The sequence below is a fragment of the Chinchilla lanigera genome, unplaced genomic scaffold, assembly GCF_000276665.1.
Source record: "Chinchilla lanigera isolate Chin_1 unplaced genomic scaffold, ChiLan1.0 scaffold00008, whole genome shotgun sequence".
Lineage (NCBI taxonomy): Eukaryota > Metazoa > Chordata > Mammalia > Rodentia > Chinchillidae > Chinchilla > Chinchilla lanigera.
Genome location: NW_004955409.1, coordinates 28,949,359 through 28,962,463, shown reverse-complemented (window position 1 = coordinate 28,962,463; position 13,105 = coordinate 28,949,359). Strand labels below are relative to the sequence as shown.

The 13,105-nt window shown below is 35.7% G+C and overlaps 1 protein-coding gene and 1 pseudogene across 4 annotated transcripts in view; both read left to right on the top strand.

The window, feature by feature from the left end:
• The window catches only part of LOC102018574, a 24,733-nt pseudogene extending 11,998 nt beyond the window's left edge, over positions 1–12,735 (top strand).
• Positions 1–13,105, top strand: part of Nubpl (nucleotide binding protein-like) — a 199,588-nt gene that overhangs the window by 110,733 nt on the left and 75,750 nt on the right. The gene's annotated exons all lie outside the window — the stretch shown is intronic.

The window sequence follows — 13,105 nt, the reverse complement described above, 5'->3', positions numbered from 1 at the left end:
TTTTTTTTTTTTTTTTTTGGTTTTTCTCCGGTACCGGGAATCGAACTCACGACGTTGCACTTGCCAGGCAGGCGCTTTGCCGCTGAGCTAAATCCCCAGCCCCTGGATATCATTTTTTTTGTGAAGTACTTGTTTATGTTTTTGTTCAAATACTGAGTCCATTTTTGCTTTTATTTTCCTTACTGACTTATAGGAGTTCAGTATATATTTTGGACGTGATCTCCTTTGTCAGATGTATTGTGAATGTCTCAATCCATGGCTTGTATTTTCAATTCCTTAATGGTGTCTTTTAATGTAAAAGTTATTTTTGATTAAGCCTTGTTTATAAAATTTTTCCTCTAGATTAATGGCTATTATTTAAGAAATCTTTCACCTCTGCACAATGTTTTCTTCCAGAAGCTTAATTATTCTAGCTTTTACAACTAGGTCTATGATCACTCTCAAATTAATTTTTTGATGAGGGTGAAGTAAGCATCAAGGTTAATTATGTTTCCCATATGAATATCTGGTTGTTCTAACACTTAATCATAGTGGTATCTTGATTGCAAATCAAGTGACCATGTATGTGATCACCACCCTAGCCTTTGGCAGCCATCCTTAAGCATCTTACTTACACCTCTTTGTGTTTACTACGGTGATGATTAAATCATTCTGCTCATACTCGTTGTTCTTGCCGATTGAATTTCTTCTTTATTCCCTCACAGAAGAGTATAGACAGTTTGAACCCCTGTCTATACTGTTCACATAACCCCTCATCTGTGACTTCTGTTTCTTTGAGAATGCTCTTCATTTTGCAAGTGTAGTTTTTCTTAAATAAAAGTAATGGCTCAGTGATAGATTTTTATAAATTTTGCATGATTGCTTTCATATTTAAATACTTGAGAACTTTTAAGCTTTTAATTTTTTAATAACCACCTTTTAAAATAACTTATTTCTTATGTCATAACTTGCATATCTGTATTTAATATGTTTACTTTCGCTAACATTACTTGGAGGTGTTTTACCTTCAGGTTATATCACAAATGCTGTGGATACTCTGCAAATTACTCAGCAAAGAAAGTAATTGGAAAGTCAAGCTATTTGAAGGACAAAGATAAGACGTTGCTAGTGACATAGGTTTTATTAGAATTCTCTTCACTAGAGGCTACAGCCTTAGAAAGCCATGATCAGTAATTTTTTTTGTCATGTAGTTTTGCCTGTTCACAGACTAAACTATGTGAGCCTGAATCTCACATATGTGTGACAGGGGAACCCTTGACAGTTCCTGTTCTTCCCACTGTTTTTATTTTATTTTATGCTCCATTGTTTGGTATACTTCTAGGTACCTTGAAGGGTAGACTTAAATATTATCTCTCTGTACATTTTCTTACGCTCAAAAGACAGTGATAATCTAGACAGCCCCAGGCAGGAATGTGTCACAATGTCTGAGAAGAAGAATTAATTTCAAATTCAAATATACAACAAAGCCTTCTGGCATCTCTTAAAGTAATTAAAACACTTCTTAATTGATTAGAAATGAGAAAATTTTTTTCTCCATATGAAGAAATACTTCTAAAATGAATGAAGCTTTCTAATTTTTCTGTTTCATTACAGTTCTCCTACTAATGATTTATTTAAATATTCTTAAAATTACATTTTTATTGAATAAGTATAGCCACTCCCTGTTTCATTAAGTAAGCTTTTAGGGAAAAAATGAGGGAAAAATCAGTTATATAATTTATTTATAGTCAGCTTAAAAATTTTAGAGGCTGTGCAAAGAGTATTTCTGTTATATATGGAACTGATTTGTTAATAAGAATGGGTAGACATAGGCAGATTTTTCTGAAAATAATAAGTTGACCAGTAAATTAGGTTAGAAAATGGGAATGTGAGAGTACATGTCTTTGTGTAAGTATGAATTAATTTTAAAAGATTTCATTTCTGTCGAGAAGTTTTAGATGCATGGCAAAATGGAATGGAAGACACAGAGTGCCCATTTGCTCACTGCTTCCTCACTTGCATCACTCCGCTCACTAGGAGTATAGCCTCTAGAGTGGTGCATTGGTACCCACTGACCCTTCCTTGATGCGGCGTTATCACCTAGAGTCTATACTTTACATTAGAGTTTACTCTTTTGTTTTGCTTTGTTTTTTTGAGGCAGGGTCTTGCTATATACTTCAGACTGGTCCTGAGCTCACTCTGTAGCCCAGGTTGGCCTGGAACTCACAACAGTCCTCCTACCTCCGCTTCCCGAGTGCTGGAATTGCAGGCATGCATCACCATACCCAGCCAGAGTTTACTCTTAATGTTACATATTTTATGGGTTTAGACAAATATATCTCCCATTATAGTATCATATAGAATAATTTACTGACCCCAATTTTTTGTTCCTGCCTGTTTATCCATCTTTCTCCCTTAGCTCATGGATATCCTAATCTTTTTTTCTGTTTCCAGAGTTTTGCCTTTTTTCCAGAATGTTATAATTAGAATCAGTTAGTATAAAGCTTTCTCAGATTGCCTTTAAAAAAAAAAACAACTTGGTAATATGCATTTAAGTCTCATCTATGTTTTTTAAGACTTGATAGCTTATTTCCTTTTTAGTGCTAATACTCTGTTGTCTGGGTGTACCACACTTAAATTCATATATTCCCTTACCGAAGGATGTCTTGGCTACTTCCAAGTTTTGGCATTCATGAATAAAGATATAAACATCCATGTGCCAGTTTTTTGATGAACATTAAGTTGTTTTGCTTCTGTAAGTAAATACTGGGGTGGAGGCAGGTGGGGGTAGTGAGGCAATTGTTGGCTCATTTGGTAAGAATATATTTAGCTTTTTAAGAAACTGCCAAACTGTCTTCAAAAGTGTCTGTACCATTTTTTCATTCTCACCAGCAAGGAATGAGGGTTCCTGTTGTTCTACATACCCTCACTCACATTTGGAGTTATCAGTTTTTTTGATTTGTAGCATTCTAATAAGTGTTTACAGGTTAACATTCTGATAACCTTTTACAGGTTAAATATCCTTTATCTGGAATGTTTGGGACCAGAAGTGGTTCAGATTTCAGTTTTTCATATTTTTAAATATACGCAAAGACTTACTGATTGAGCACTTCTAATCCAAAAATCCAAAATCCAAATTTTTTTTGAGTCCCCTTGCTCAGAAATTTTCAGGGGCTGCAGATACAGCTCAGTAGTAGATCATTTCCCTAGCATGTGTGAAGCTCTGAGTTTAATCCATAGCAACACACACACACCACACATATACACACATGCACACTCACACACATAACACACACATCCACAGATTTTGGACTTTTAGATTAAATATGCTCAATTTGTAATAATGAAATAATCTTAGTTCCTCCATCCCATCCATTGTGTTATTGCTGTCATTCATTTCACTTTTATGTGATATGTTTAGGTATGTAACTACCTAATTGAACACATTTTTGCTATTATTTTGAACATTATCTGTTCAAATCTGTTATCTGTTAGACCAATTAAGTCTCAGAAAATACAAGTTTTTATTTTACTTTCACTTATTCCTTCTCTAATGTTCTTCTCTTTGTATAGATCCATGTTTCTCACCTGTATCATTTTTCTTCTTTCTTAAGAACTTTAATATTTCTTGCAAGGCAGGTTTATTGGCAAAAGTTTCTCTTGATTTTTATTTTCCTGAGACAGTCTTTATTCCGCCTTCATGTTTGAAGGATAATTCTGTAAAATACAGAATTCTAGGTTGATTTTTTTCTTTCAAAACTTTAAATATTTTACTTATTCCCTTCTTGCTTGTAGGATTTCTGAGAAATCAGACATAATGCTTACATTTGTTCCCTATAGCTAATGCGTTTCTCTTTTATTTCTTCTATGATTTTTTTCTTTGTTTTGATTTTCTGCAGTTTGAATATAGCATACCTAGAAGTAGGACTTTGTTGTTGTTGTTATCATTTTCTATTTATCCTGCTCGGTATTACTGAGCTTCTTTGGTTTGGTGTCACATATTGATTGGGTAAAATGCTCAGTTATTCTTGCTTTAGATGTTTCTTCTGTTCCTTTCTCTCTTCTGATATTCCTGTTGCATGTATTTTACCCCTTTTGTAAGTCTCACAGTTCTTGGATATTCTGGTTTTCCCTTAGTCATTTTTCTCTTTGCTTTTCAGTTTTGTAAGTATTTTTTGGATATCCTCAAGCTCAGAGATTATTTTCTCAGCAGGTTCTAGTCTATGAATATGCCATGTCCATCAAGACTATTCTCCATTTTTATTACAATACTTTTGTTCTCCAGCATCTTTTTGATTCTTTCCTAGATTTTCCATCTCTCTGCTTAAATTCCTATTTGTTCAGCATGCTATCTACTTTATTCATTACAGTCCTTAGAATATTAATTATAGTTTAAGAAAACTTTCTGATCTGATAATTTCAATATCCTTCCCATATCTGAGTCTGGCTCAAATGCTTGCCCTATAAGAATGACTTGAAATTTCTGTTAATAGCAGAGCAAGCAATTAAACAGAGGGAAACAAGAGGAACCAACAGCAGGAAAACAACATGAAAAGATAAGACAATACATATCAGTTATAACCGTCAATGAAAACAGACTCAGTTCACCAACCAAAAGAAGTAGACTGGCAGATTGGATCAAGAAACAAAATCCAACAATGTGCTGTATACAAGAAACACATTTAACTCGAAAGGAAATTCATAGACTGAAAACCAAGGGATGGAAAACCATACTCTATGCAACAGGTATCAAGAAAAAAGCAGGGGTAGCTATTGTGTTTGCAGACAATGGAAACTTCAAAGCAAGAACTATTAAAAGAGATAAAGAATGTCACGACATACTTGTGAGGGGAAAGACAAAGAGATAACAGTCATAAACATCTATGCATTAAACACAGGAGCACCCAAGTATATAAGACAAATTTTAACAGACATGAAAAATGAAATAAGCAGCAACACAGTCGTAACAGAGGACTTCAGTACCCTGCTGTTACAAAGAGATAGATCAATTAGAGAAAAAATTAGCAAAGAAATAACAGAACTAAATCAAACATGTGAACAAATGGACTTAGTAGACCCATACAGAGTGTTCCACCCAACAGCATCAGAACGTACATTCTTCTCAGCTGCACATGGGACGTTCCCTAAAATAGACCATATGCTAGCACATAGAACATATGTAAGGAAATGCAAAGGAGTTGAAATTATCTCATGCACACTATCAGACTATAGTGCAATGAAATTGGAAATTAATGACAAAGGAAATTGCAAGAACTCCATAAAAACATGGAAATTAAACAGCACCCTCCTGAACAATCAATGGGTCACAGGTGAAATCAAAGAAGAAATTAAACACTATATACAATCAAAAGAAAATGTAGATACAACTTACAGGAACCTGTGGGATGCAATGAAAACAGTCCTTAGAGGGAAATTTATAGCAGTGAATTCCTACCTCAGGAAAACAGAATGAGCACAAATAAACAATCTTGTGCTGTACCTCAAGCTTCTAGAAAAAGAAGAACAAATCAAACCAAAAGCCCAGAGATGGCATGAAATTATAAAGCTCAGGGCAGAAATTAATGCAATGGAGACTAAAAAAACGGTACAAAGAATTAATGAATCAAAGAGTTGGTTCTTTGAAAGAATAAATAAAATAGATAAACCCCTAGCCAACTTTATTTAAAAAAGGAAAGAAAAAACTGAAATACATGCAATAAGGCATGAAAGAAATGAAATCACTACAGATCCTGTAGAAATTCACAAGGTCATCAGTACTTTGAAAATCTTTGCTCTCACAGGATAGAAAACACAGAGGAAATGGACAGATTTCTAAATACATATGAACTACCAAAGCTGAATGAAGAAGATATAAAAATCCTGAATAATCCTGTATCAGCAAGTGAAATTGAAAATGTAATAAAAATCTTGCCAATGAAGAAAAGCCCAGGTCCTGATGGATTTACAGCTGAATTCTACAAGAAATTTAGAGAAGATTTAATGCCAATATTTCTCAAACTCTTTAATGAAATTGAAAAGGAAGGAATTCTCCCCAACTCATTCCTGGAGGTATTATTCTGATACCAAAACCAGAGAAAGACCCAACCAAAAAAGAGAACTACAGGCCAATCTCCCTAATGAACATAGATGCAAAAATTTTCAATAAAATACTCACAAACAGAATGCAACAAATTATCAAGAAGATTATACGCCATGACCAAGAGGGATTCATCCCAGGAATGCAGGGTTGGTTCAATATATGCAAATCAATTAACGTAATACACCATATCAGTAGAGCCAAAGACAAAAATCATGTGATCATCTCAATTGATGCAGAAAAAGCTTTTGATAAAGTCCAGCACTTATTCATGATAAAAACCTTACAGAAAATTGGCGTAGAGGGACTTTACCTTAATCTGATCAAAGCCATCTATTACAAACCAACAGTTAACGTCATTCTAAATGATCAAAAACTGAAAGCTTTCATTTTAAAATCAGGAAGAAAACAAGGATGTCCACTGTCACCATTCCTATTCAATATAGTTCTGGAAATAGTAGAGCAATTAGACAAGAGAGAGAAATAAGAAGAATAAGGATAGGAAAAGAAGAAGTGAAATTATCATTATTTGCAGATGACATGATGCTCTGCATAGAAGACCCCAAAAACTCTACCAAGAGGCTTATTGATTTAACAACCAAATTCAGTAATGTAGCTAGATACAAAGTCAGTACTCAGAAATCAATAGCATTCCTGTACACAAACATCAAGCAGACTGAGAGAGAAATTAGGGAAACTACACCTTTCACAATAGCATCTAAAAAATTGAAATACTTAGGAATCAGTCTAACCGAAGAAGTAAAGGATCTGTGCAGTGAAAATTACAGTACTCTGAAAAAAGAGATTGAAGAGGATATCAGAAAATGAAAAGATATTCCTTGCTCATGGATAGGAAGAACCAACATTGTGAAAATGGCCACTCTCCCAAAATTGTAAAGATTCAATGTAATCCCCATTAAAATTCTATTTAGTATACCTCACAGATCTAGAGAAAACATTCCTAAAATTTATCTGGAACCAGAAGAGGCCTAGAATACCAAAAGCAATCCTGGGAAACAAGGGAAAGGCAGGAGGCATTAAAATTCCTGACTTGAAATTGTACTACAGAGCTACTGTGATAAAATCAACATGGTACTGGCAAAAAAAACTGACCTAAAGATCAATGGAACAGATTACAAGATGCCGACAAGCTACAAACACTCAGTCACCATACCTTCGACAAAGGGGCCAAACATGTTCAATGGAAGGAAGATAGCCTGTTTAATAAATTGTGCTGGAAAAACTGGCTTTCCACATGCCAGAGACTAAAACTAGACCCATGTCTTTCACCATGCACTAAACTAAAGTCAAAATGGATCAAAGATCTAAATATTAAAACAGAAACACTAAATTTATTGGAAGAGGAAGTAGGTAAAAATCTTGCTGGTGTCTGATTTTTTGTTGAGGGGAACAGTTAATGATTAAAAGGTTTTTTTTTTTTTAATATTTTGACCAATTTTGCATGCTTGTATCTGGTAATCTGAGCAGTTTATGTGACAACAATTTGCAGTATAACAGCCATTGGTGAATTCCTACAATCTAGTGAAACTATATTTTGTCTGTAATGTTCTTTTAAATTATTATTTTCTTATTTCTTTTAATGATTTGATCAATCTTCTATTCTTACATCTGGTAATCTGAGCAACTTTGTTGAAAATAACAATATGTAATGTAGCAACCACTGTTAATCCCTATCATTTAGTTTGAAACCCCATATGATTTTTAATGTCCTTGTTTTGTGTTGTTTGTATTTTGCTATTGTTCTTTTTTTGTACTATTTTCTTTAAAATAAAAAGATTAAAAAGAAATTTCTGTTAAAGTTTAGATTCTGAATCATTAGGCCTCTGGTAGGGTCTTAGCTTCTATATTCTTAATAAACTTCTATATGAGGCTGTCAGACCATACAGCAAGCACCTTTAAGGCTTTAGACCAAGGCTCAGTATTTGTCAGGACCTCTGGCTGCTGGCTTGTAGTCTTCTCAAACAGGTTTGGGCCAACATCCTGTATATTTCTTTCAATCCTTCTGTCTCAACTTATACAGATTTTATTTTCACTACATTCTCTCCTAGCAATCCATCATCACGGTCTCACTAAGATTTTGTTGTCATTTGAAGTTTCTAACCTCTTTGTCTTAGCTTTCAGAGTCCTACTTTAACCTTCCAGCATTCTTCCTCCCTTACTTTATGGAGCTGACTATGTAACCTCAGTGAGCCTTCAGATCCTGGTATCTTTATTATCTCTGAGCTGAATAGTCCCCTACTTAACTGTATATCCTCTTTGCTAAACTCAAAGTTCATCTCCACCCTTTAGATGACTCTCTTCCATTGTTTCAGAACTATCTCTGTATTAGAATTGCAATTTAGTTTTACCATTTCCACAGCCAGGTTCAGTTAGGTTCTTATTATTGCTGCTTTCTGACCCAAAGATTTCCTGGATGAAGGAGGAAGGCACTTTTCTACCTGAGTATGGGAAATTTACTAATAGAAAACACCACTGAGGAATTGGGAGGTGTGTGTGTGTGTGTGTGTGTGTGTGTGTGTGTGTGTGTATGTGTGTAAGCCCATGTAAAAATAAAGATCCTGAAAATAGTGTTTAGTGGTGTCAGCAGTTTACAAATGAAAGAACCCCCTCATGTGTCTCTGTGATACTCATACTCTTCCTCAAGCTACTACACAGAGCCTGAAGAGTTAGAATGACAAATAGTTCTTAGTTTCCAATACCTATTGAACATAGGTCTGCATTTCTCAATTCCTAATTTTTTCCTATCCAAATCTTTATTGTTGCTCATTTTTATGATTCCATTTCTCCAGGATTTCTCCCAGATCTTCCTGTGGTTGATAATCTTCTTTCATTGATTTAGCATTATACATGAGAAAAAAAAGGTAAGAAGAAGAAGGAGTAAGAAAAGTCAGCATTCTAAGTTTTATAGGTCTGTCCAGGACCTTAAGAACTGGTGCATGCAAAATGCCTTCTTATCCTAAAATTTAATTTGCATATATTTTACTTATTACCATATTATCTTCATACATGTTATTAAGAAATTGTTACTTTAAGGCATAAGTGATATAATTTGAGGTATTTGAAATTTAGAAACTATATGAAGGTATATTGGATAAAGTAAAAACTGAAGAAATTAATGCTGTGGGAAAGGAAATTTTCAGTGATTCTTCTTTTCTAGCAGTGCCAAAGTTTGAACCCACAACCTTGCACATGCTAGGCAAGTGCTCTACCACTGAGCTATATGCCAACCCTTAATGATTCTTCAGAGGCAGCCCATGGCCTAGGTAATTAGTTGGTGGATGTTTTATATAACTCTAAATGCCCCTTACTACAGGTCATGATGATATCCTTAATCAGACAATTTTTTTGTTCAAATTTTGAATTTACTATATAATTCCAAAATACTTATGATGAGTGAATATCCTCACTTGCTTATGGAAATTTTAAAATTCTTTTGTTCAGTTTTGAATTTACTATACCACTTAAGATTATTAAATACTTCTGATGAATGAATATCCTCATTTGCTTATGGAAATTCTAGTTTGATTGAACATTGTATGTCTTAAACAGTGAGAAGAATTTCCCTCAAATCAGATAATCCTTAAAGGCTTTGGGCCTGCATATCTCTACTCATTTAAAGCAGTTAGGGTTATGTTCCACCCAACTTCTTAGAAACTGCGTTATGTAAATTCTTATCATTGAGAGTAAGACTAAGAGAGAAGGTAGAAACAGCAATTGGAAAGATTAAGGGAATGAAAATATGAGTCTTGCTTTTGTCAGGCAAAGGCATAACTCCATTTCTTACCTTACCAGGTAAAGGATCATTAGATGGATGTTGAAGAAATTTTCAGTTTTTTATTTCGGGGAGGATGTAGCATTTAAATAGGAAGAGAATGTGGAAGAAGAAATAAGTGAAATGTTTTTCCAAGACGGGGGCGGGTTGTGGGGAGTGTGAATGAAGTGGGAATGGGGAAAAGAAAGAAATTCTTACTTGGGAAAAGGTAGACTAACAAAGAAATTTTATGAGAAGAGCCTTATTCACGACCTTATTTTATATACATACATATATATATAAATAACCTATTTTATATGACAAGTAATGTAAATAGATACATCACCTGGGTTTGTACATTTTGTGTTTAAACAATCAGGTTGGGAATCTTCTGACTGCAGTTTTGAATAATTGATATTCAGAATATAATTTGTCATCTGAAAGATGTTTGATGGAACTAATTTGCATTTAAACATTCATGATGATTCTGAGTAAGAAAAATACACAAAAGCACAAAGCACTTAATTATGTTTCTTTAAAAATAAATGTCAAAAAAAGCATTTAAAACTGAAAGAAAATGCAGTACTTAAAGAACAATTATATCTCAGAAATCAAAATATTTTATCTCTACACAGGATGATAGAATTACTTTATATATTTTATTATACTGAAAGATCTAATGAATTTTTTTTCTTTCAGGCTTAGCTTAAATGCTATGCTTAGTTTTGAGCCATTGTAAAGGAACTCAGCATCCTTTCTTTCAGCAGTTCCTGTTGGTCTCAGCTCTCTGTAATTATTGAAATATTTGATCTGAATTTGAAATGTTTGAAATTATATTTGTGCTCATTCTATTCTCTCACTTTGTAGGTTTTTGTTTTTTTTTTGACTCATAGAACTGTTTCTTTTACTCCTTAAGACTGCATGAGACGAAGGAAAGTGGAACCAGAGCTATGGGACCTTCCCACCCTAGCTCCTGCAACACCCTAGCTCCTAGCACACCAGGGTTTGCGAGTATAATACATTATCTGCATGAGAGTACAAACTCATCATCTACAACAACTACAGGCTGGGAGGGAAGCTGGCACCAACAGCCAGGTCACGGAGTCCTCTGGTATTATGAGTCCTAAACCCCCAATGCCACCAAATAAGTCATTTGTGCCCTACATGAGGTACAGCAGAAAGGTCTGGGACCAAGTGAAGGCTTCCAACCTTGACCTAAAGTTGTGGGAGGTTGGCAAGATTATTGGTGGCATGTGGTGAGATCTCACTGATGAGAAACGTGAATGTTTACATAAACATGAAAATGTAGAATTAATGAAGGCCTCTCATAGTTCCTCTGCAGTATGTTTCTTACATCAGTGCAAAAAGGTGTGCAGAGGCTGCGTGAGAGGAAGAAAGTGGACATTCTTGCATGAAGAAAGGAAAACTTCACATGAGCATTCACCCTGCTGAAATCCAGATGGTTCTGAGGACGGCTTTTCCATGAAGCCACCACCAGTTTGCAGAGAAACCACTGCCTCATCAGTGAAATCCTCAGTAGAAATGTGGTGCCAGACGTTCAATCAGTTGTCACAACAGCTGGAATGCAGGTCCTCAAGTGACAGGTCCAGTTCTTAATGGTTCATGTTTCATTAACAAAAACTGGAAGCTGAACTTCTTCAAATACCAGAAGGGCACCAGAAAAAGAAAAGGGAATTTGGGGAAAGCAATGTAGTGGATTGACAACTGGTGGTCAACTTGTCACACCCAGGCAAATTGAACTAGTGTGGTGCTGGGTGTGGGAGGCCCACCTGAGGATTGTTGCCAACAAAATAAAAAGAACTGGAGAGGAAGAAGTTTGGGTGCTATTAGGAGCTGTTGGTTCTCCTGGGGCTGTTGGTTCCCTGAGCTTGCCATGCTGGTTTTCTTGATATGAACGCTGCTGTTCTCATCATCAAAGGAACTTGGAACCCTGTTGTTGCTGAGAATGGCTACGGTTCACTTTAGGGGACCTCTGGTCCTTACTTTGAGTATCACTTCTGGCTCTAGAGGGGAAGATGGTGCACTGTTCAGTGTCCTGAAGAAGCTTGTCAAGCTGGCTTTCCTGATATAGACTCAGCTTTTCTTGTTGGAGGAGCTTGGGACCTCGTTGTCACTGAGGATGGCTGTGATTATTTTCTGGGGAGTTCTGGTCTTCACTTTGTCACTTTCTGGCTCCCGTGCAGATCCCTCTGCCTGCTAGCACAGATCCTTCATCCTGCTGGCATAGACTATCTAGCTTCCACCACTGATCTTTGGCTTTCCCAGTCAGATCCTTGAAATAGGCTTGCATGAGACATTGACATGGACCTTAGGCCTCCTGTTGGACTCCTTGGGGGCGTTGTTATGGTTTTTAGTGGGTGGATAGATTTCCTGCACTCTTTTGAACTTGACTCTTTGGGTGACTACTGTAAAATAATCCTGTAAATTATGTGTCCTGTATTGTATTGTTTACCTTGCAAATGCTGACTACAACAGCGCAGATTCATTTAACAGTGAATTTAAAAGGTTGTGTGGTCCAAAGGTGGAAGTAGATATGGAAAAGATTGCAGCTGAGGAAGAGGCCAAGAAAAGGAACAAGGAAAGGGAGAAGGAGGTGGAGAAGCAGGGAGAGTGCAATCAGGGCAGCCTGGCCCCCAGGAGGAGCAAAGCCAAGGAAAAGAAAAGTTTTCTGATGGAGATAGAGGAGACAAACCTTGAGGAAATGACAGAGAACCAACAAAATGATGGGGAAGGCACAGCCACTCCCAAGGGCAAGGAAAGTGGGCAGGAGGGAGTCGACAGGTGGGGAGAAGGAACTAGCAACAGTAATGCGTGCTGCAGCTGTGCAGCCTGGAGGAGCCACGACAGACCTCATACCAGGAGATGAGGAAAAACCAAATGAATTCTGCCTTGTTCTATGTTTCTTAGATACTTTTTGGAATTAAAAACAGCTTTTTGGTTTTAAAATATTTCATGCTTATATCTTGTATTCAAAGTAATGACTATGAAGATAACAATAGGCAGTGTATCCATTATTCTTACTTTCCTATTAACCTGTTTTGAAACTGTTCTATTTTTCATTTCTATTTTTTCTCTTTTTTTTTTATTTTAGAAATAAAAGGAGGAAAACATTAACAGACAGATAACCTTTTACAAAATAGCAAAAGAACAGTACAGACAGTACAGAGTTACAAACAAAGTGGTAGGAAATTAACAATGCTTGTTGTATTACATATTGATATCTTCAAAGTGGTTTC